Consider the following 26127-nt stretch of genomic DNA (forward strand, 5'->3'; position numbering starts at 1 on the left):
TTTATTTTCTTGTTTGAGTCCTCAGAACGTGCTTGAATTATTTGTCTTTAACATTTTCAGCAATTTTGTTAAGACTGCTCTATTTGGAACAGAGGTAGCACTTATTTCTATTCTATCTGTGCTGCTAACCTAATCATTTCAGAAAACACAATTTTCCTTATTAACCTCTTTGCATAAGGTTATGAAGAAATGACAACAGGGAGATACCAAAGAATTAATTGTAAGTTTTGTGGAAATAAAAGAAATTTGAAGTTACATATATATTCAAGCAAGCCAGGGTATTCAACACCTCCACTCTTACCCTAAAAATCCCCGACCTGACCCTGCACTGGAGTTGTTTCTACTGCTCCGTAAAAGCAAGTAAAGTGAATCAGTTCCCAAACAGAATGCTAGTCTCCAGTGCAAACACTGCCAAGGGAACACTGGCAAAGTTATTGCTCCTCTATTTTTATAAAATGCCACCAATTTATTGATTATTATCAATGATGATCTTGTAATTATGATTTGTCCACTAGAAAAAAAAACATTAAGAGTTAGAGACAATTACTGTTTTAAAAAAAATTATATGTCAATTCTAAACAGTAAGTTAAAAGAACACAGCTTTCAATTGTGAATATAAATATTTTATCTACTACTTTACTTGTATCTGAGACCAATCATTGGATCTTTAAATTTTCATTGTTGAAGTTGAGGCAAGTAAAAAAAAATTAAGTGATACAAAGTGAAATGCAAAAAGCCTCAGATTAAAACAAAAATAATGTGAACTAAGTTTGTTACCAGTTATAATCAAAGATACACATTTTATTGACTTTGAACATTTCCCTACATTTTCTTGTGCATATTTATTTTTTTCTATTTCTGTCTTGTTTCTGTCTATTCCTTTTACTTTATGTTTCTGCTTTTCTCTTCACTTTTGATTTTGGTCCTGGCTCTCCTAATATACATGCAATAAGGAAGAATTTTTTGAACACTTTTATACAAGACTGCTGGAATTGCAGATGCTCTAGAAAATATAAAAGAAGTCAACATTCTTGATTTCAGAAACATTATATTACAGTTTGGGGGATAAGATTAGCAAATCCAGTGCAGAAAATCAAACTAGTGTTTTTTCAAAGGACTTGGATTAGTTAACTATTGCAGAGTAATAAATTACTTCACATTTAGCAGTTTAAACATTTATTATCTCACAGGTTCAGAGGTCAGAAATTCAGGAGCAGCTTAACTGGGTACTTCCTACTCAGGGTCTCATAAGATTGTGTTTAAAATGTCGCCCTAAACTGCAGCCATCTGGAGACTTGATGAGGATGGAGGATCTAAGCTCGCTCACCCATATGGCTGTTGGCTGGAGACATTATTTCCTCACTGCTTATTGTCAGGAAGCCTTGTTTTCCTTTCCACGTGGGGCTCTGAGAGCTGCATTTGCCCAAAATGACTGATCCAAGAGAGAAACAAGAGGACAAGCCGGAAACCGCACAGCGTTTTTATGATCTAGTCTCTGAGGTTGTACGCCATCACTTCTGCTTTATTCTATTGCCCAGAAGTCCTTAAGTCCAGAGCCCTATTGAAGGAAGAAATATCCATACACCACCGCATGGGAGCCTCAGCCCAATGTCTAACATGTGTGTGTTTTTGTCTCCTTCTCTCTGTTCTCTTTGTTCCACTTAAAATTGTTTTCTCTCTGTCTCGATTGTACATCATGTGGCCAGTCCCATAAAGGCCATTTGAGGCATGACAATGATGAATTTTGTCTGAGCCCTGTGATTCTGGGAAACAACAATGGTTAAAGAACACCCCCCACACACCCCACACACACCCTTGTGTCCCAGGAAATGGCTTACTACAAAGAACCACCCCTGCCCACATAACTTAGACTCACAGATGTCCTCATGCTTTTCTATGACAGAGCCAGACACAGACCCTCCAAATTCCCATTTTTTGCCTCATAAATGATTCACTGAACTAGTTGGTCCTCACTGATCAGTTGGAACAAATGCTTGCTAAGTAACTTTGTTTAAGCTTCTCTCCTTTACTCAGGTCCCTGAACCTTACGCACCCTCAGCCTGAGCTGGCGTACAGCCCCTCCTTAAGAGTCCCCTCCAGGAATAGGCTGACCACAGGGTGAAACAACCTCTGATCTACAGACGGCCCATGCTGCCTTTTCATCTTGCTCACCCCTTTTCCTCACTGTACCCAAAACTTTGAATTTGGGGGGATTCCAGGCATTTGTCATATGGATGTCTCTTATTCTATGTTTATTTATGGTTTCCACATTGTATTTGACTTGTGTCTAAATGTTCTGTATCTTCTGTAAATTGGAAATTAAATCTAAATCTCTGGTTAGGTCTTATACATTTTTGCAAGAATATGTCATAAGCTATAGTGTATCCTTATATTGTATAACAACAGAAACACACAATGACTTTTTTCTATTATCTTTTTAGGACTGTTTGGATATTGAGTCTATAATATGTTTCAGAAAAGCAATGAATAAGGAAGCAAAACCGTCAATCAGGTGAGAGGATATAGAAAATAGACAAACAAAATAACTTTAAATATTAATAGAGGATTAAAAATAGGATATTATGATGATAAATATGGTAGTTTTATAGAAAGTATTTTTCTATGAAGATTATAATTTTAATTAAGAATATAAACAATATATAAGCTTATATAAAATTTGTCATGCAAACTTATCATATAAACATTATATAAGCAATATAATGACATTTTCTAGTTTCCTAATGATAAAAGAAACAAACATTTAAGATAAAATTTCTTGAATTTTTCAAGTATCATATTAGGAAAGGATGTAAAAATAATGAGTGTCTATTGCTACACTATTTATATTAATTTTTTCAGTCAGGCTGTCTCATAATTACATGATTTATATAAAAAGTATATTTGCTTTGAAATGTAGGTACTAAAGCTTATGAGAAATTATTTATATGACATAATTATTCCCTCCTTCTGTTCTTAGTTTTAATTTTATTTCCCTTTTGATTTAAGTACAGCTAATAGTTTATTTTAATTTGGAGAATAACTGCTCTAGCTCGTGAATTACTTGCATCTCTGCGTTTTTGAAAGATGCACTTTTAGACTGTTTCCATGTAGAGGAAGTTGGCCTGAGGGGTTTTTTTGTGTGTTTTTTTTTTTATTGTGAGTAACTTTCTGATTAAGTGTGAATAACAAGGCAAGACAGACGGGGATTAAATGAGAAATCCAGGGTCTCACTTTCCCCAAGTCTGGATGTGTAGCTGGGTCTCAGAAAAGGAAGAAAGTAAGTATGGATGAGAATCATAAATGAAAAGAGCTTTTTTCTCTCCTTGTCAAGCGTTATGGTCTCTCCTCCCTGTGCATCTGCTTTACTGTATCCTCTCACCCTAGACATATTGTCCTCAGTGGGTCAGGATCAGGTAAAACAAATGTAGCATATTATGAGAGTTTGCAACATTGGCTGCCCCAATGCCCAGCCTCTTATGTCCTGCTGCAGCTTACTAAGACACATGTACTCCTTGCAAATTTGACAACTTGTAGAGCTTTCCTTGTGTTTATTCAAAACGGAGGGGGATAGAAGAGTCTGAAGAAGACTTGAGAAACCAGAATATTTTACATATGAATGGTATTGGAGAGGAAAGTTTTAATAATAAAGTGGCACTCATATGGCACAGAATCATTTTGGAAAATGATGAGGGGAGAAAGAGGAGGACTGATTTTTGCTATGGATGTGGTGGTCAGTGTCCCTTTGGGGAGAGAATGTAGAAGTGCGGTTATCAGGAAGTCCCTAGTTTTTTTATGCAGTAAAATCTTTCCTTTGTCAGGCCCCCAAAGGCACCTGTATTAAAATGTTATATTGCCTTTCTACGCTTTTTGGATTGGATTTGTAATTTTTTTAATTTTAGAGTGACACCATGCTGAATCTAGTCTCAATTTGGCCTGTTTTATCCAGGTAATATTTGCTTCCCTCTGCAAATGACTATGATTTTTCCCAGTTTAACCATCCAAAACTTAATAACAAAAGTCATTCTTTTTTTGTAGTCCAGATTCCTAAGACAGAATACTGTTTGGCTGATTTTTGTCAGTTGACTTTTCTTAGCATCTTTGCCTGTTATTGGTATTGTGGGTGGTAGATTTAGGGGACAGAGAAAAGAGGTAGAAATATTTATTAATATACTATTACTAAAGGGGTTTACTTGAGTGGGCGGGAGCCCAGTTCTTGAAGAAGATCCTCTGTGATACACTACAGCTCATGATTTTCTAAACTGTGTCATGCTGTTTGCTTAGGTACTATTCCCCATCATTTACTCAAAATTCTTTATTATTTGCAAAATAAATGCTATAAATCATTGTATATTAACCTTATGAGTGTTTTTACAGATAATACTTGATAACCTTACTGTTCTATTTGCTTCTACTTGCTTCTCATTCAATTGCACCACACTTCCCAAATATTAAAGTATCATTTTCATTTTCTGTTGGTCAGTACTCAGTTCAAAACCCTGAATGATTCTCTGCCCATTATAGTAAAATTATCTGTATTTATCACTGAAGTCTCCACCTAATTGCACCAGACTAAACCCTCATTCCAGCCTGGATTCATCATCTGCCCCAGACACATGGTATTTTATATTTACATTTTTCAGCTAAACTCAGTTTTCAAAGATTTCCACACACCAAAAAAAATAGAACTAAAGGTTCTTTATTTTTGTTTGTTTGTTTTTTTTAACTAGAAGGGACCTCTGAGTAATCTAAGCCAGGCTCTTTCATTTTTTTCTGTAAAGAAATATTATACCAGAGTGTTTAATTGACTAAGATCCCAGTTAGTCAGAAAGTGAGGATGAAAATGGAAGTGTTCCGTTTGCCAGACAACCACATCGCAAACACACTGCATCAACAACTCCAGTCTCCTCTTTTTATTCTCAGCTCATAGTAAGCAGCTCATGTATTTATAACTCTTGGGAAAAAGGATAAGGTAAAATTAACTCAAAACAGCTCTACAGATTGTTGATTTTGTATTTCGATGTTTAGATGACAGATATCAATAAAAGCAGGCCAAGTTTCAAATCTCATCTGCCCTCTCGGCAGGGAAAAACATCTCATTGAAAACTCAAGATTTTGATATAGAAGACCAAAGTTAGAAAAGAATGAGATGAAAAAGTTTATAGAATAAGAAACAAAATATCCAGACCAGCAAAGAAGACAAGGAATGGTACAAATCATAAAAATATCAAAAGAGGACAATAATTTAACAAATTAAATTATTTTAACCAAATCTTTAAAAGCTCCAAAAATGACAATAAACTTGGACAAAAGAGACACAATAATTGGGACTTCTACCAAGTCCCTTCTATCCTTACTAGACATAATAATTGTCTGAACAATTATTACATAAATACCCTGCTCATTAAAAGCAGTGTAAAAAGTTCCAAGGAATGAACAAGGTAGCTTATATCGAGTAGATGGACAAATTAAGCTGAACATTCTGATTATGTAAAAGAAAAAGGCTTTTGGCTGTGTTATTAAAATTATAGGACATGCAGCAGAAGGGAAAATACTAGCTACTAGTTATGTGTCCATTAGGTGTTATGTAAAGGCAAGTAACTGTTTTTATTCACTGTATCAAGAGTGGATAATGCACGTGAAAGAGTAAGAAGAAATTAGACCAAAGAGGAAGTTTGGGTAAGATTATAAATTATGTGTTTATCAAGTTATGATATCTTAATTATTAATTAGACTCTGGCAAGGTAGTTTCTTTGAGCCTCAGTGCTTCCATTTATAAAATAGGAAATATCTGACATAATTTTCAGAGTTTTAAGGATAAGCTTAGGGATAGTGTGTATAAAAATTGGCTCATGTTATATGGCGCAAGTAATTAATATTATTTTACAAAAGAATATAGAACCATTAAAACTCTTTCACTGATTCTAGCAGTAAATTTCATATTTTTAAGAACACCATTTTTGTTTACTACAGTAGAGAAAAAGTATTTCTTGGCAATTCTCTCTCCTGTGCCAAACAAAACAACCACAAAAGAACACTGAGTTATCAGGAAGGAAAATATTAGATCATCACGATCTCAACCAAAATTCTATGGAGAACAGTCAAATATTACAATGTAATTTTGGCCAAATTCAAAGAAATCCTTGAAAGGCAAGATAATCCTCTTCAAATCTGTTAGAATGGTAAGAATTAAATAGCGGAACTCTAACTGACTAAACTAATGGTTGCTTACTTAGAATGGGGGAGTCCAGAGTCCAGATTTAGCCGTGAGAGTTCAAGTGAAATTTATTACACACCGAAGAGTGGCAAGTAAGATAAAATTAAAGGATAAGGTGAGTAGTTACAGACTTTTTACAGGAAGTACCTTGAGAAATTCCTAGAGAAAAAGACAGCAAGAAAACTTCACATAGGCTAGCCAAGGTTAGGTTAAACAATAAAGTAATAATAATAATAACTTACTGCAAGAAAAATCCACTAGACACAGCATTTCTCTGTAAGCTTTCTGCACTCTGTGGATAGAAGGAACACATGGTTTATAGGAGGTGACGTGTCCCCAGGGAAAAGATCAGAGTTTTCTGGATATGATGTCAAAAGCTCAGGCAACAAAACCAGAAATAAATGAGTGGGACTGCATCAAACTAAAATTCTTCTGCACAACAAAGGAAACAGTCAACAAAATGAAATGGCAACCTACAGAATGGGAGAAAATATTGCAAAGCACATATCTAATAAGGGGATAATATCCAAAATATATAAAGAACTTATACAACTCAATAGCAAAAAACAAAACCAAATAACTCAATTTAAAAATGGGCAAAGGACCTGAACAAATATTTTTCCAAGGAAGACATAAAAAGTGGCCAACAGGTATGTAAAAAGGTGCTCAACATCACGAATCATCAGGGAAAGGCAAATCAAAACCACAATGAGATATCTCCTTAAACCCAGTAGGATGGCTGTTACCAAAAGGGAAAGAGATAAGTGTTGATGAAGGCATGGAGAAAAGGGAACCCTTGTGCACTGTTAATGGAAATGTAAATTGGAACAGTCATTTTAGAAAACAGTACAGAGTTTCCCCTAAAAAACTAAAAATAGAACATTAAAAATAGAACTACCATATGATTCAGCAATCCCACTCCTACGTATAAATTCAAAGGAAATGAAATCAGGATCTCAAAGAGATATCTGCTTCCTCAAGTTTATTACATCATTATTCACAATAGTCAAGATATGGAAATGACTCAAGTGTCCATAGACAGATGAATGGATAAAGAAAATATGGTATAAAATGCAATGGAATATTAGCCATGAGAAAGAAGGAAACCCTCCAGTGTGACAACATGAGTGAAACTGGAGGACATGATGCCAAGTGAAGTAAACCAGAGTGAGAAAGAAAAATACTGTATGCTCTCACTTATATGTGGAACCTAAAAATAGTTGAACTCACAGAAACAGAGACTACAATGGTGGTTTCCAGGGGCTTGGAATTGGAGGAAGTGGGGAGATGGTCAAAGAATATAAACTTTCAGTTATAAGATAAATAAGCGCTGAGGATCTAATGTACAGCATGGCGATTATAGTTAACAATACCGTATTGTATACTGGAAATTTGCTGAGAGGATATCTTAAGTATTCTCACCACACACACACACACACATACGCACAGTATGGTAACTATGTGAGATGACGCATGTGCTAATTTGCTTGACTGTGTTAATTATTTCGCGATGCGTGAGTACCTCAAATCATTATGCTGTGCAACTTAAATATTTATAAATTTTATTTATCAGTGATACTTCAAGAAAGCTGAAAAAACATGCTATTAAGAAATTTAGCGGCCACACAATGATTGACAAACATACATCTCCCTTTCTACACCCACAGGCCCAAGAATAGCAGCGATTCTAGTATTTGGGTATCATCAGTATGCTTCTGAGTGGGTCACATAAGTTTTCATTACTCCTATATTTGCCTTTTAATTATAAATTACTATTAGTATATTTTATATTAATGAAATTTATGTGGGTCAGTTGTGAGACTTTTAGTTAAACCTATACAGTGTGTATTTGTATCAATTATACTTATGGGCTCATTAATTCCAAATTATTTAAACTTTGACACATAAATTCAATGAATTTCATACATGAGTAATTTATATTTCATTAAGAGATAGAGGCAACAAGTGTATCATGAGGGTTTTTTAACTGAAATATGAAAAATGGAAAAGAAGGTTAATGGTTTTATAGCTCATCTAAGAAGGCCCATTGATCAAAAGAAAAAAAATTCAGAGCCGTTTATAGACTATATAGCTTATATCCAACAAGGAACCGATGAAATTGGGATAGATTGTATAATCAATTCTTCTCCATTGGATCTTTTTTCGGATTTAGTTTACCATTAAAAAATACACCAACATGTTAGCATAAAACACATGATATAAAACAGGCACCTTTTAAAGTCAAACCACAAAAAAAGGCTTGAATTTACAGGCCATTTACTCACACATAAAGATTCCCTTAATGGAAACCTGCAAAACATAGGTTGGTGGTGATTTATCCTATATTTTATAATGGTGGTGCATGGAGTGGGCCCCTGCTGACTTCATTTTCTGTTAAGCCCCTCTATCGACATATTTACGCTTGTTTGCTACATATATCTTTTCTTCTGCTCTTCCCACTTCAATTTTATTTTTTCCACAACAGAATGGGCTTGAATAAAACTGCACACTTTTTCAGAGTGTAGCAAGCCATTAGAAAATACTACGAAGCAGAGTCGAGGAGGAATTTCCTATGAATTACATTATCACTGAAGCAGGGGAAAGACTTAAATGGAGCACTGCCCAGTCTCATTCGTGTCTAAAGAATAGTAACTCCTAACCCACCTGCCAATGAAGTGGAAGGCAGGGAAAATGCGTACTAAAATAATATATTTCACAAAGATTGTTATTTAGAAGTACCTGTGTCTCAAGCCGATTTACCCTAATATGGAAATAATTCCTGTTGGAGGTATAAATGTCCACGTATCTTCTGTAATGTGCAGTAGATGAATTCAAGTCAGGTGTTACCAGAACAATGGAGTGTTTTTAAACTCAGGGAGAAATGTAAGATTGTTTTCCTCCTGGTTTTTCATAGTAAAATTGCTTGAGGTAATAGAAAGCAGTATTTTACTTTTTAATTACATTTTTTTTCTTGTTTAGATTTTTTAATAGGTAGTATTCACGCACAATAAAAGGCTCAAATCCCGGGTGCACAAATCGACAAGCTTTGACAAATGTCCACATGGCCATCGCCCAGTTTTGATTCCCTTTATATCACATTTGGACATCTGGTATTTTTGGTTTGTTTCTATTGCCTGCCTGTCCCCTTCCAACCCCGCAACAGAATGTAAGATCCTCCAGCGCTGGTATTCAACCCCCACCGTCCCCCAGATCCTGGGAAAGTGACAAATCCAGCGTATTACATGATGAATTAATACAGTGGGTCCTTCCACTGTAAGTTCTGGACTAGAATGCATTTCACTGTGTTTCTGAAGGGGAGGGACTGATCAGGGCAGAACTAGAAACCTGAACAAGAAGAGTTCACTGAGCCCCCTGGGGGAACGTGCTGAGTCACGTTTGGCTACCCCTGTGTCCCCCCCTTACTGGGGCCCAGTGCTTGGGTCCTTTATGAGGCAGGCTTATGGGGACAGGGGACCTTGAGGGTCAGTGGTCAGTGTAGGTGGAGAGTCTCAAGAGGAAGGAGCTCCTGGGAGCCGCCCCCCGTCCCCCACGACGCCATGGCGAGCGTCGTGGTGAAGACGATCTGGCAGTCCAAAGAGATCCATGAGGTGGGGGATGAAGCCGGGGACCCGCCTCCCCCCCAGCTGGTCCCCGAGGCTCCTGGGGGGTTGCCCAGCCCAGTCAAGGGGATCGTGAAGAAAAAAACGGCCGTGTCATTCCACGGGTGAGCTTGTCGCACCCTGTCGGGGATGGTCCTAGCGCCCAGCGCTGCCTGCAGCAGAGCAAGGGTCCCACGTGGATGCTGGGGGAAGGGGGGTAGGAGAGGAGGGGGCAGAGGAGAGGCAGGCAGGAGGGCGGTGACAAAGGGGGAATCAAGGGTGTGGGAGGTAGAGAGGAAGAAGGTAGTGAGGATGGAGGGAGGGAGAAAAGAGTCAGGAGGGGGGCTGGCTTGGATTCCTCCTCCCAGATATTGCGGTGTTGAAGCATTGTGTTCAGGATGGGGGAGGGGGACTGCTTTACCAAGGTGTCTACCTCCTCCAACTATACATGGATCTCTAACACGCTGCTTTCTTTGAGACCTATTGCTTCCATAATGGGATCCATTGCTTTCCTAAGCAGCCTTTGTAATTTTCAGCAAGGTCCTTTAACTCACTTAATGTGAAACATTTGTTCATGCCTAATTTGTCTGAGCAGGGTCATGTTTGTGTTTTCCTTGAGTCGCAGAATGTTGATTGTGGGGTTAAAAGTGCCTGCCTCGAGCGACTCCGTTTCTCACTGGATTGGTGTAATTACTGTGGGTTTCCTTTGGTTGGTGGTCTCGGCAGCGCCCTCCACGACAAGGTTAACCAGCAGAAGGTAGCTGAACATGGGAAGATAAGTGCCTCATCACGCAAGGCAATTTTGACAGTGTGATATTTTTCCTCCTGTGATTATGATAAGGTTCCATAAAGGATACAACTGTGAAATGCCCTTGGATTTAAAATCCAGAATCCATAATTTAGGAATAATTTCAATAAAGTAGTAGTATTTTTCTGTGAGTTCTGGTATTAAGATTGTCCTCACCACATGTCTTTAAAATATTAGATAATCCCACTTTTATGGAATTCTGGTAAATCTCATATTATTGTTAGTCCAATTCAGACTCACATCTTACTCTTCCTGGTTTGGTACTTTTTATCCAAAGAGAAGGGAGAATATTCTTTGGCTACAATTCAAAATGACAGCTTAATTCTTTAAAATTTTTTTTTCTCCTAACTTGGGACATCAAAGCTTATCTTGTTGCTTGTGTACCATGAAAGAGACCATTTATTTTATTTTACTTTGTATTTATATACGATTCAAATTAGTTCCTTCCTTTCTCTTTCTCTTGTATCTGTCAAGGCTAGAAGGCTATTTTTTTCAACTCTCTAGCATTATGATGACCTTAGACTCTTAGTTGTGCAATTATACTAGAAAACTAACCTTTAAATAATTTTTAGATTGGTGACAAGTGCATAATAAGCATACAGACATTTGAGTTTTAGCATAATCTTCCTTTGAAGTTTGATTTTAAAACTGGACCTGTATTTTATCATCACACATAATTTAATGAAGTATGGTGTGGAATATATAAAATAGTTTTCCAGGGGAGAAAATTAACATATTTTTAAGATGTATGCATCTGGTGCATCCATACGGAAGATATATCACACACTTTATATTACTAACTGTATACAGTCACATGGCCTGCTATTATTTTGATTTTAGAAACAAACTTTTGAGCTGGGAGGTTTGAGTAAATGCCAACAGTAAATATGTTCCATAACTAGTTTCCAAGCCCTAAAAATCAACCTATTAAATACTTTATGAAGGGACTGTGATTTTGAAATATAACTTGATTATAGATGGTCATTCATCCCACAGAAATGACATTTCATTAAAAAGTGACTTGAGAAGTGATAGTACACAACCAAACTAAGAGGGAAATCATGTTTTACTTTCTAGGTAAGAAATCAGGGAATGCAAGTTTATTTTGCTCTTTATGAGAGAGAGAGAGAGAATGTGTAATATTCCGTAAGGAAGGATCATAATAAAATCCTATAAAACAGTGCACAGGTAGATATTTCATTTCTCGAACTTCAAAGGAATTTCAGATAAGACTTATTTCAATAACATTATGATGTAAAATGACCTAGAACAGATAAAATTTCCACAAATATAATGGGTCACATGGGTCAAGAGCTAATAAGGAATGAGCTAAAATAGAGCAATAAGGAGAAAGGAAGCAATACAAACGAAATTTAACCAAGGAACTGTCCAATGAGAACGAGAAATGACCAAAGAGACAGATACCTGGACAGAGTGGGAAGAGTCACTTATTTAAAACTTCCAGAAAACATTCCCTGCCTTTTGAAAAATGTCATTTTGCTTTAGTCAGTGACAAGCTCCTTTTGATAAGGACAGATAACTAGGTGTTTGTTCTTGATTTTTGCAGTCTACGTTTAAGACTTTTCGCTCTGAACTACTATGGAGTCATAAATAACATTGGCTGAGCCTTGGCCACGTTCATATTCAAATATCAGCTCTCCAGTATATAAAAATAAAACTTTATTGTCTTTCATGTCTCAATCAAGCCTACAAACTAAAATTTTTAAATTTTGGTAAAAGCAGTTTAACTGTGTGTGTAATTTTGAATAACAATCTCCACATAAGGCAGAAACAACTTTGTGACCTAACATGGCTTTGCTTTTGTTGAAATTTCTGTCCTTAGAAGTACACTGCTTTCCATGGAAGAATTTCATCATTGTTAACATAAAAATCTTGTAAAATGGATCAGAATGAAAAAAAAATATTACAATTCAGGCAAAATGGGCTGCAACCCAAGCATGGAGGTGATGTGACTTTTTTAAGGGTAATTTCCATTAATCTATCCTTTTACTGAAATTTATGATGTAAAAGTGTTAGAATACTTTCATAGATATGGAATCAAAATTTAAAAATTTATATAAGCAAAATGAGTGATATTTATTGTTTACTTACCTACATGGCAATACATATTGACAGAAATATTTCTGAGTGATTATCATTTAAATCATTGAATTGTGAAGAGAATGCAACAATTTTATCTCTGTTACAGCCAAATGGAATAAACCTCATGTGAGGGCCTATTATGTTCTAGGACTTCTTAAACATTGTCATTTATTTCCTAAAATTATCCTAAAAGACAGATATTTCTTTCTTAGTTACACACAAGAATACATGGTCCAGAAAGGTTAAATAACATGCACTATATCCCAACTACTGAGAATGGAAACTCCAGGATTTGGACCAGGTCTATCTGAACAAATAGGTTGTGTTATGTCCACCCTAAAACATTTTGAGGATGAGTATAATTTAGCAATGCATAGAAAATATAAGCCTCTGAAACATACTGAATGAAGGAAGCCAGACACAACATGGTCACATATTATATGACTGCATTTACATGAAATGTCCAGAATAGGTAAATCCATAGGGACAGAACTTAGATTGGTAGCTGCTAGGGTTTGTGGGGGGGGAACAGGGCAATGAGGATAAACTTCTTAATGGGTTTAGAAATGTTTTGGAACTAGATAGAGATAGTGGTTGCACAACATTGTGGATGCACTAAATGCTCCTTAACGTCATATTAAAAGGGTTAATTTTATGTTATGTGAATTTCACCTCGATAAATTATTTTTAAAAAGAAAATATAACCGTGATGACAAAAGACATTAGATGTCTTTTCTGCCATTAGGACAGTCATTTCAGTCAAATAGAGATGACATTCACCTCCCTTCATAAATCCATATTCCCAAAGTTAATACCCAACATTAACTCTTCATAAAAGAGCAAATACTAACGGAGGATAAACGCAGCCCCTAGGCTATGTTCCTGAGGACAGAAGCTCCATATGTGAGCCGTTGTGACTTATACCTGTGTCTTCCTAAGTACCTAGCACAATACCTGGCAGAATACACTAGTAAAGTTTGGAGAATTCACTTTTGAAACCCAGAATCAGTATAAATAAATAGTTATGAATTTTTTGCAGACACCACATACATATTTCAGTTTTGTCAAATATTTTAGCAATCATGGCTCAACAGCACATTTCCAAGCTTAACTAAATATATGTTCTCCATTCTTCAAAGATAGAAGAAGAAAGAGGGCCCATTGGATTAAAATTTTTAAAAAATACAGCTCTTTGATGAAAGTTGAATACTTTGGCACCGTGCGTCATGTAATTGGCCACTTTATGGCTACGCATGGGTTACTTACACTATAGTTCATCTCAGTCAATGATGCCTTTTTATTTTAAATAGCTCAATAAACAAAATCAAACTCTTTTGTTACATATAATCAGCTACACTTTGCTGCTTGATTAAAAATGAGATTTCATCTTTCACTGGATGACACTTTAATGAAGGAAAAGAGAATGTTGTTGCCCGTTAGAAAATGCAGGTAACAAATAGTTTCTTGCAGATGCCAAGGCCTTGGTGAAATATGAGCAGTCAGGAAAAATTCCAAATGGAGAAGAGCATTCCTCTGCTATCTTATGGGATTCAGCAGAACACAATTAGGCATGGCTATGCTTTCACTGGCCGCAAGCAATTAAAGAATTATAATCCTTCTGACCTCATGGTCAGACAGCTTCTATTGTTTAAGCCATTTTGTAACTACTGACAAAAGAACTCTAAGTATAAACCAAGCATAAGACATAAACCAATCAGTGACTGCATCCCTAAAACCTGAAGATCCCTCAGATTTTAACCTGGATCAAAGATGTCTTATTTTATGAAATTAACTAAATGAAAACAGGGTGATCCATTCAAGGCAGAATAAACAAATGGAAAAATAAAACGCCCACTCTCCATATATACCCAGATGTGTTCAGAAGTCACTTTCCATCAAATACAATTTATTTACACATGGTGTGTTTCCTGCTTTCCAAAGTCAGTAAGGAATTATAAAAGAAATAGTCATAGGGAATATATGTATACGTATAGTTGATTCACTTTGTTATACAGCAGAAACTAAGACAACGTTGTAAAGCAATTATACTCCAATAAAGATGTTAAAAAAAAAATAGTCATGACAAATATGCTGAAGATCTCCCTGTGCCCTGACATATCTTGGCTCCTTTCTCTGTTCTCAGGTCTCTCTTCTGCCTCGTTTCCTTCGCTTTCAGCCATCAGCTGGCCAATCTGTTTTGAACTTTTGGGACTGTCTGATGTTTCAGCAGGGTGGTTTTTAAACAGAACTTTCAAATCATAGCTACATACCAACTTTAAAGGTCAATGTAAAATTAATTTAAAGTATGAAGTTTTAAAAAAGGGCAAAAAAAATTCCCCAATTCTGTTCAGTCATCTCTGCAATAGTGCAAAAACACCTAATAAATAGCAAAACCTGGGAAAGGTCAAAATGGAAATTATTAATAAATACTAAATAACCCAGAGCCAGTGCCATATTTCAAATGATGAAATACCAGTTTAAAACCACCATGTGAAGCAAAAAAATTCTTTATATTTAATTGAAAATGTTCATAAGAGGGAAAAGTAAAACAAATTTTCCAAGTCACAGCTTTGCAAAGCTTGATTACTAGATAGCTGTCAGGATTACCATTTCTACTTAGGATCCCACAATGCTTACAGGATTTTTATCTTTCATAGATTGCTGTATATATATCATTAAAATAAATGAACTAATTCATCAGGTGACCTAGAATTTTTACAAAATTCCGCTAATAAATGAGAAATGGAAGAGTAATTTATTTTTTAAAAAGACCTGGGAATTCTTGCCTTTAACTGACAAACTGGTGGACATTGGTTGCTCTCCTACCCAAGGTTATTAACATTATAACACCACATATTCCAGCTGTAGTTTATATGTTTCTTCAAAGTCAAGCAAAAATTTAACATTTTATATTTTATGCAATTCTAAACTTTCAGGTGGTTTTGTGGAGCTTAGACATAGTGTCTTCAAATCTAATAACATTAGAAAGTGCTTACTTTGCAACTAAAAGTATCTGCTTTTTGTGTGCTTATTTATCATTAGTATTTAGTAAACTGGATACACTAAATTACTGTTTATCATTTCTGTTTGTGTTTGAAAGTAGCTTGATAAGAGAAACTAGAACTTTACTGCGGATTATTGTTGTTACTTTAAAGGATGGATGGCTCATGATTTTATATATATATTCTTAAAGTTGCTTTACCAGAACTATATTCCTATTTTCTGATTTTTCAGACTCCCTTTATTTCTCTATTTCATTCTCCATTCTTCCTAAAATGTTTTAAATTTGTTGGGTGACTCATAAAAATCTCACCAAGATAGTTAAAGCTCAGATACCTAGAGAATAAATGAACTTCCCTATATTATAAACAATAAATTAGATAACTGTAAAATCATAAAAAATGTCTTTGGCTTGCAGAGACAATGGTAAGTGGCAGACTATGAAAATGTCTTCATCACTTTTAACTAAAATTTTTTTGGACTCGTTTTATTATTGTTCTCTTCATGCATGACTTTTCTGAAATGAGATCTGGAAGGAATAGCACTTCAGGAAAACCCAAAGTTTTAATGATGGATGTTTTAAATAATAAGAATAAGAAGATTTATTATGATTACATGTAAACATTTTCCACAGTGGGTGCCCTTGGGGGAAATCTGCATTCTGTGTGGTAATTAAAATTCTGCACATGCTATAATGAATAGAACAATGTAGAAATAACTCTTGGATCTAGAGTTGTATTTAGTGGTACAAAAAAATCTCCTGTGAAAAAATAGAGCGACATCACTTAACTGCTGACTCACAGTTTAGAAAAGTGGTATATAGGGTGATGAATAAATAAAAAATAAAATCAATTGATGTAACAATAAAATATGACATCCTACTTTCCCCATCCCTAAGAACTATTAGAATACTATAAGCATTTTTACATTATAAAAGTAAAATAGCAACATTACTACAAGTTTGGAAAATAGTTGTAAAGAAAAAAATCAGAACCTAGAACAGCACCTAGTAGGCATTCAATATCAATTTTTGTTGTTGTTGACCCATGTGAATAATTTGAACAAAACTATATTTCAGATAAAAATTTTTCAGTATTGAAATCAGGTCATAGAAAAGTTATAACATATTACAACTATTTATGGAATGAAAAAGGAAATGTAGTTGAGATAAAAGCAATTCTTAGAGACCAAATGCAATTTTGGTACACATAAGTAGAATTTTTAGAACTACTAGTAGATTGTAATACCTTTATGGAAAAATATATAAAGAATGACTGAAAGCTCATTTATGTTGAGAATGATTTAAGCATGTATAAATATCCATTAATTTTTGTGGCTGTCTTAAGTAAAATTTTAATAAACCAATTATGAATGTGACAACGCTTAGAAAATATGTTAGAAAAAATATCAGAAATTTACCCATCATGTTTTATAGCATAATTCTTAAACATGCTTGCTTATAACAAGCCAGTGAATATAAAGTTATATAAGTGATTTGAAATATCTTTAAAATTATATATAATTTTAAAGTAAGTAAAAACTAATGAAACAATGAATGTATTTATGCCAATTCATTGTTGATGAGAACATATAAGGTGGCTCTAGCAGGAGATGGCTGTTGTCAGGTCCAATGACTGAAGAATAGAGCTTGTTTATTGAGAAAACTTTCCTTTCTATTGACCTCATGTGTACACATGAAGCAATGAAGGGAGAAGGAGACAGCCACCTTTATACTTGATCAGCCAGCCAAATCAATCTCGGAAATCAGTGGAGTCTTAGCTATATTGCCTTTAATCCAAAGTTAAGAAGATGTTGAAAAAATGCTGTGTTTTTTATGGAGGTCAAGTAGTATTTTATTTAGGATGTGAGATCACACAAGTTTAGTGTGGAAGGTGAGAATTTAGCTACCCTCAGGTCAAGTTTACTTGTTGGGAAGGGCATTATACATAGAAGGGCCCTATACACACGGGAAAACTCAGAATACAGTAAATTTGATAAAGCTGCCTGGACTAGAAGGGGATAATTGTGAAGTGTCTAATGGTGGTATTCATGATGAAGTATAAGAAATTCATCCTGAGATTCTGGGAAATTTAGAAGCTTCCTAGGCTTTTCTTGGCAGTATTCCATGCAGAGAATTAAAGAGACAATATAGAGGGAACTGTAGAAGAGAGAGGCAGAATAAGACAAAGAGGTATATGAGGGAAAATGAAAGCATAGTTGAGAAAAAAATGTTAATATATTGTATTTCAAAGAAGGGTTATTTATTAATTTTTGACTGAATCAGTGATATAACTACATAATGCAATTTTTGCTGCAACTGCTATAATTTAGACAAAATTACTTAATGGAATCTTCATACTGATCGATATATTTTGCATTCAATATCTGATATCCACTAGGATGTAATGTGATTGTGTGTGTACACAGCTCTATCAAAATAACACTTTTGAGAGTTATTATAAAGACTATTATTAAAAATTATAATATAAAATCGACTTACATATGGAAAACATTTGAGAAGAAAAATGAAAACTTTCTCGCAATGGCCAAGAAAACCATGCCAAAACCCTCTCTACCTCCCTATGGGTGGTGAGTAGCACTGCAGGTGGCGGTGGCTCTTTGATCTCAAAACTGAAATTGCAGACACCCACTCTCCATCCTCTGCATGTAAGAGGCAGTTGTTCTCTGGAACAGTTCTGCTGGAATTGCACTGGTAATATCACTGACTAAAGGAATTGGCCTAGAAACCATCTGTCACTTTGATGAAAGTGGGTTAATATTCAAGCTTATATATTTTGATATATTGGCTCTTCAATCCACAGGCTTCATTTCTAGTCCCGTCACTTTAAAAAATATATACGATATACATAATCCATTGAGATAATTTCACAGAAATATAAAGCTGGCTTCTCACCACGTCCATAGTATGTTTGTATTGAAAACCCTAACCACTATCTGTCCTATCAACATCTGTGAACTATATTTAAATAAAATTAAATTGAATTCAAAATTTCACCCTTTTATTTAGCAACACACTCTGATATAATGGTGTTTTAAATATTTAATATATGGTACCATGCAGGGAAAAAATGACTATCCTATTTGCCAACTGAAACAACATCAACCTTGCCTTTTTTCTCTTAAATGCTATATCTTTTTGCTCCAGAACAAAACGATTTACAATTACACAGAAATGAAAATTCTGTGTAAATGAAAATTCATTTTGCACTTTTGTCTTATCTACGATAATTCCTTCAGTGCTGTAGTGCCTCATGTGAGTTATCTGATTTAGTGTTTGTCTCAAACGCCACTCTCCAGAACCTCACATGCAAAAATAAATAAATACATTTATTTATTATATATTAAAATATATATTTACTGGTATATATTAATACAAAAGGTGTGTATCTGTGTTGGCTTCTATCTTTCTTTCTCTTTTGTCACTGGATTCTGATCAAGCATACAATTACATTTGAGGTCAAATTTAATTTTTTCTCTATGTTAAATTTCAATAGATTTTCCCATGAATATTTGTTGGATTTACAAAGCAGAGTCTGTTGTTTGTAGATTGAAAACGTTGATATGGTAAGTATCACTTCATTGGTCCTCAAATTTCGAAGTGATACGGCAGTGTGTTTGGGAATATCCTGCCAGAAAAATGAGATATGCAGTGTTTTATATTCTTTGGAATTACCCAAATCTGATAATATAGACATATTTTAATAAAGAGTCTTGTATTCATCCAAGATTTTGTCTACTCTTTAAATGTTTTTGTATATTAAGGAAAGATATTTGATTTACAGTTGTGTGTTTCTTGAAATAGATGACTAGATAAATGTGAATTAAATAACTTTTCAAGATGTCTTAAAAATATTAGTGTATTACTCTTGCTATGATTTATTTCAACCAAAATTTCCTTACTAACCACGATGTATGAAGCATTGGATGAGGGCATCTAGGAGATACACGTTAAATAAGAAATGGCCCCTTAATGGCTTACACACTAAAAGAGAGTTTGATAATGTTTCCAACATGAAAAACACCCTTAAGGGAAACACCAAATGCACTGTCATGATAATTCAAAAGAAGGAGAAATCATTTCTGGATGTGGCTGCATTTTCAGTGAATCAAGGAAGAAAACCCAGTAGAGGTGGATTTTGATCTGCTCTTTACACACTGGTAAAGTAGGAGGAGTCCAGGGGACTGTCTCCTGAAGGGAATAGCAGAGAAGGGGTGCATGATTTGGAAACACTAAGAAGAGCAAATGCCTTAAAAGTAATTAAAATCCATGAATGGTAAATTTAAAGCACCTCTATGAATGCATAGTAAAGAATACACCCACATTTGATCACAAAATATTAATATCTAGGGGAAGAGTCAAAGCTTACTGTGGATTATCAAAATTTCCCACATTAAATTAAATATATTTTTAATCATTGCCAGAAAAGTTGTTTGACATGAAAAGTAAACTTGTACCAATCATGGATTTTAAATAATAGCTTCAAATAAATGACAGGAAATATATAGAAAAGCCTGAGATAAAGAACTGACCCCAGTTTCATACCAAGAAAATGTTTGATATCACTGCAGAAAATTCTGTTTATTTTTCTTCATATTCCTTCACTAAAAATTGGAATATTTTCCAATAATTTTTATCTCTTTTCTTGAAAATTAGGCCTGTTTATTTGGAACTTACAGCTCTTGAGAAATTAAAGCACAATTTAAATTATATGACACAGCTAAAGATATTGTTAAAGATAAATCAAGAGTTTTGTAGGTAGAGCTATGGTCTTTTTGTTGTTAGCAGAATTGAAATAGTGGGATCTATACAGACATGCAATATGGAGGTTAAATTTGGATGAGAAAAAGATAATGTATTGTCTTCTAGAACACAAAAATGTTAAGTACCCAATATATTATTGTAAATTGTATGGAAAAGTTTAAGAGAAATTATTTTAAAATAAGACAAAACTAAGTTGTCTGTCAGATTTATCAAAGATACCAACACCTAAATCAACACATACTTCAACAAAAAAATAAGCAAACAGGCACATGCCTAGAATAAATACCTAGAATAAACTATTAAATATAACAGGTATAGTGATTTAGACATAATAATACCAGAGTCTTAGAAGTCAGAAGGACGGAAAAGAAGGGAAATATTGTGCTATTTTGTAGGCCTTTAGTCCTTACAGAAATTAATAACCAATGAGAGCAGTGAGATTTCCTATCCAATGGCTCCTTGCTACCATAACTCTCAAACAGGAAGCATCTGCTCTGTCTTGCCTACAAGCCACTTCAAATGGGGAAAGAAAAAGGAGAGAGAGAGATCTATTACATCAGATGATGATGAATTAAAAAGTAAAGCAAACAAAAAAGAGACCATAAAAATCTAGAGACTAGTGATCTGAAGCATAGAATCTAGAGGGGCATTTTGTATCAGCTATGTGTCTATCTAGATCTCAGTTGTCATACTTAACATAATTCTTAGAATGATACTTAATTCTTAATTCTTAGAATAATACAAGTAGACAATATTAAACAAATTCTAAATATGAAAAAAATAGGAGCCAAGAATCAAACCCAGATCTGTTTATATCAAAACCTGATATATCCATCCCATTACACTACATTTCTATTAGACAAAACCCCCAAATATCCAAAACGTCAAAGTGATTTTTTTCTTACTTTTCATCTAGTTATATTGGCATGGGGAGCCATGACCACAGATAACTTTTAAAAATACATTTACCTACTTTCCTTCTCTAAGTTGGGGCTCTGGTATTTTAGTTTCTGAAATCAGGAAGGATGTCAGTTTTGTTTAGTTTTGTTTGTTGTTTTGACTTTTTCATGAAGCTGTTATTCTCTGATTTTATAAAAAGTATTTTTGAGCCAGAATTGCAGATAGCTTAGAAGTGTCCAAATAATATTCTCTGAGTGTGCAAAGGGCTTTTGAACAGAAAATGATGATACGCTTTCTCCAGATCAATTGTAGAGAGACTAGAGAAATTCAGCCTGAGATAATTCGGTTAATTACAAGGAGCCTCATGAAGGCTACTCACCACCGAAGTGGGAGAAATCCTTGACTGGAGAATTTTAAAAGTAAAAGATATTTTTCAGCCTTTTACAAACAATATTTTAGGTATGGTCTTTTTGAAAAATGGCTTACGAAAATAAATCTCTTAAACGTCCTCTAATTTCTGAAGTTCTTATTTTTATATATAGAATATTTCTTACATAGAAGAGAAGAAGGGACCAACATATTATCCAGGAGTCTTGCATTAGCACCTCATTAGAGCTTCAACAATTTCCTGCACTGAGTATTTTTACCCATTTTTTTCCAGATGAGAAAATCGAACATTAAGGACTAAGTAATTTTCCAAACTCACACTGAGGTGGTATTTGAACTCAGGTATATATTTTTCCTGAAGCCCATTTTTCTTGCAATTTTTGCCATGGTCTTTGTGGTTATTTTCCTTTCCCACAAATACTTCTTTGTGGAAGTATTTTATAGGGTGTGTGGATTAGAAAAGGAAGACAGGATTATTTGTTTGTGCCCACAAGTGAGTGCACTGAACAGGATTATTTAGATTAAATCCATAATGGAATTTTCAGTTGTGTGTGTGTGTGTTTTAATTTAGCACTTTGTCTCACTCAATAACCTATTCTGCTTACACCTAATTGCCTTATGACCAAGAGTTCCCTCTGGTATATAAAAACACTACTAAAATATGATATTTCACATGCTTAATGACAGAACAAAATAATAGCATCATAAGGTAAGAATTGATGCATTTATAGGCTTTAATTTCATACATTATTCCTTTCTTGTTACTTTTTGGAAGCGAAGGAAGGAAATCAGGGGCTCAGAGGAAGTGATCGCTATGATTCCTGGGTCTCATGATACATAAGACTTCCAATGAAACATCATAATTCTGTACTAACAAACTATATAAACAATGATAAGAGTATGCAGTTGAACTGTCTTAATCTAGTTTTAAGCCAAAACATTTTATTTTTGCAATGGAGGCAAAGTATTTTAAGTTAAAAAAAGAATTATTTAAAATGATAAAAATTTAACACAAAAAAGTTTTAAAAACATTCTTCAAAGTTAAAATACAAATTAATCTTATAATCAAAATTTGCACTCCAGGAAATCTGCTGTTTTTATTTCAAAGGTATTAGCTCATGAGGTTTTGTGACCTGCTTTGCAAAGTATTTTAGAAAATATCTTAGGAATTTCAAGTGTAGTAAGCAAAATTTACACAATTTCCTGACTAAAACTCTGCTTTAAAGAAGAGTATACAATGCTCCTCAGGGTTAAATTAATTTGTTTTTAGCTTTCTCTATTATTTAAAAATCTGGTGCATTCTATCTGAGCGTGTGTTTATAAGCTGGATTTAGCACATCATGGCTTAGAATCAATTGAATATTGAAACCATGAAAATATGTAAATCTAATCTTTGAAGTAACACTTGAGTTGTCATTTTTACTTTTTAAAATTGTCTCAATATTCAATAAATATAAATTTCTACCAATTGCACACTTGAATGGTATTTCAATGATTTCAAAATATTTCAATTTATCTGTAAATTGACAATTATTTTTTAATGTTGGGTGAGAGTCTGAGCTCATAAAATTGAAAACAAATGCCAACAATGTTTGCCTGGTTATAATCATAGAACATGTCTCAAACGTAAATCTATATTAGCACAACTCAATGTGGTAATTAAGATAGAAAAAAGCAGTACTAAGCTGCATGTCCTATCAGGTTCCTTGGGGAGCAAAATTAACTGACGTGACTTGAAATATGTCCAAGGAATTTAGTTAGCCTCCAATTAGCTGCAAACTTCTGCTATTAAAATGTATAACAAATACCAGCCTCCGTGTCCCTGAACCCTTCATTATTTAAGTCCTAATTTCAGATGGCTCCTTCATCAGAGTATATATCCCCAAAGCTAGCTTTGACTTTTAATTACACTGTACAATCAGTGCTGTCAGGTGATAAGTTGGAAGGACAACAGACTCTAGGGCATATCTTCGTGAACCTCAAGGGCCCAGCTCTTAACCAAAAGCAAACAACAGAACAAAGGCAAACATTTTAGGAACAATCTACCATGAAATTCTGGCTGAACTGTCGCCCCTGTTTAACCTTGCCGTTTACACCTGTCATGAAATCCATACAGTAAATTCAACAGGCCAGGCAGAGATATGAACACATGGGATGATTTAAGAATGGGAAATTGGCATCTGTCTTTTCTCGAGTTCAGAAAGCACATGCCCTGTTCTTATACCCCTGTTTATTTTCTATATCAATATTTCCCTTCATGAACATAAATGACACCTTGATAATATTCCAAGTTGAATGACAAAAAAGTAGGCTTGCTAAATATTTAATGAATACTTTTGAGATCATAATTAGTTTATTTTTGGACACATTTATTTCTATATTAAAAAGTCTACTTGTAAATCAGTTCTCTGGAAATCATGGCATATTTTCCTTTATAGGAGATGTTTTAAAATGTCCAATTCTCAGGACAGGTCAGTAGTCTACTTAACCCATGGTATAACTTGAACTGCCTTTGCAATTCAATTTTACTCATTTGTAACAAATTTAATACATGAACATTTTCTTTTGATTTCTACTTCATGTCCTAATAATACTCTTTGACTCAGAATAAGTCTATTTTAGAAAATAGCTGATGCTTTGGCCATAATGGCTTCTCTGACAATGTCAGCAGATGCATCAGAGCGGGTGATGGGATAGATTTCCTATATAGAAGCAACTTTCAAAATCAATATGATTTCATAGGTAAAGGAATCTTTAAAAATTTTAAGAGAAAAACTACTAAGAGTAATAACCTCTCACTTGCTCTAAACTAGAGAAACTGTGTGTGTGTATTTATCGAGTGGGAGTGTGTGTTTGTGTATGAGTATTGGAGTGTGTAAGCACCTGAGTTTGTGCTTGAGTGTGTGTATATGGGAACATATGTGTGTGAGTTCATGAGCAGGTGTGAATGAATGTATGTGTGTCACATGTGGAAGAAGAATGCAGTGTTTGTAGGCTGAGGTTAGCGAGTGAATCACATGGATGCAAGTGGAATAGTTATAACCTAAGAGCAATTCACAGCAATTCAACAACATATGAAGGAATTGCTAGCAAAAGCTGGTGAAGGAATATGTTGAACTTGATTGTTCAGATAGTATTTATTCAAGTTGTATAATTTCCATATGATCACTGTATTAAAGGTAAATCAAAAGTTTCTAAATAACCATATGGAAAGAAAGTGATGAATCAGACTGCATTAAAAAGACACACCATTACGAGAGTAAAAAGGAAAGCCACAAGTGGGAGAAGGTATTTGTAATAATAGGATTATAGCAAGAATATACACACACACACACACACACATATATATATACACATATACATATTCTCATATAATTAAATTTCTTAAAAATCAGGCATTCTCTTAGGAAGAAAAACACACAAAAATTGAATAGCTACACCTCAAAAGAGAATATCCAAAAGACCAATAAACCTGAAAAATTTCTCAATCTCATCAGGGAAATGCCATACAAAACCATGGTGTGGTATCACTACACACTGGAAGAATGGCTAAAATAACCCCGATGGCAGTAGCACTTGCTCTGGGCACCTCGCTTTACAGCACCCCACTCTAGCCCTTGTCTGGGTCTGCATCCTTCACAGGGAAAGGAGTCTGTAGGCCAAGGGTGTGTACCCATCCAGAGTCTGCCACCCAAGCCCTTTTAGACCGTGTGTTAGCTACCTGAGCCCCAGATTCCCTGTCCAAATAGCCTGGAGCCTGCTTCGAGAATATGCTTGGGGCTTCTCCGTGGGGTTTTCATCCAAAGGAGAGATGATACTACCTATGTGTGTAGCACTAGTCCCAAGGGAGGGTCAGTGCTCCAGAAGTGTGAACAGAACTTCAGTGTGTAGACTAGGTTTCCACGAGCTTAGTTCCCCCTTTGCATGTACACCACTTTTTCTCACTCATTAATTCCTATCAATTTTATAGTTCCATATTTCTGGTATGTTTCTACTCCTGTCTAGCTACACCTAAAATATCCTTTCTGTTTTCATTCTTAAGATTCCTCTTTTTTTCCTGCCTAAAACAATCCAGTGGCTCAGTATTGCTCATGAGATAAAGAAAAAAGAAATCCTTAACATTACAGGAGCCTACATTTCCTCTGCCTTGAAAAACCATCAGCCTCTTATACAACTCTAATCTTTACTCTGCTTCCCAGTTCCATTAGTCTTCATGAAGTTCCTCAGTCTTGCTCTTCTCTTTCCTACCTCAAGATATTGGTTCATTTTGTACCTCTGCCTAGAAAGTCTCCCTCCAACACTTACATTTTCACCTGATTAATGTCTACAAATT

The 26127-nt window shown here is 34.8% G+C and overlaps 1 long non-coding RNA gene across 1 annotated transcript; it reads left to right on the plus strand.

Annotated features, from left to right (window-relative positions):
• The first annotated feature begins 9893 nt into the window (after positions 1–9893).
• On the plus strand, positions 9894–24746 carry LOC309639124. The gene is made up of 2 exons (XR_014251486.1): positions 9894–18126; positions 21242–24746. It is a non-coding gene; the product is annotated as an uncharacterized lncRNA (long non-coding RNA).
• The last annotated feature ends 1381 nt before the right edge of the window (positions 24747–26127 follow it).

Source organism: Balaenoptera physalus, assembly GCF_965194825.1.
Source record: "Balaenoptera physalus genome assembly, chromosome: 12".
In the NCBI taxonomy this organism is placed as follows: domain Eukaryota; kingdom Metazoa; phylum Chordata; class Mammalia; order Artiodactyla; family Balaenopteridae; genus Balaenoptera; species Balaenoptera physalus.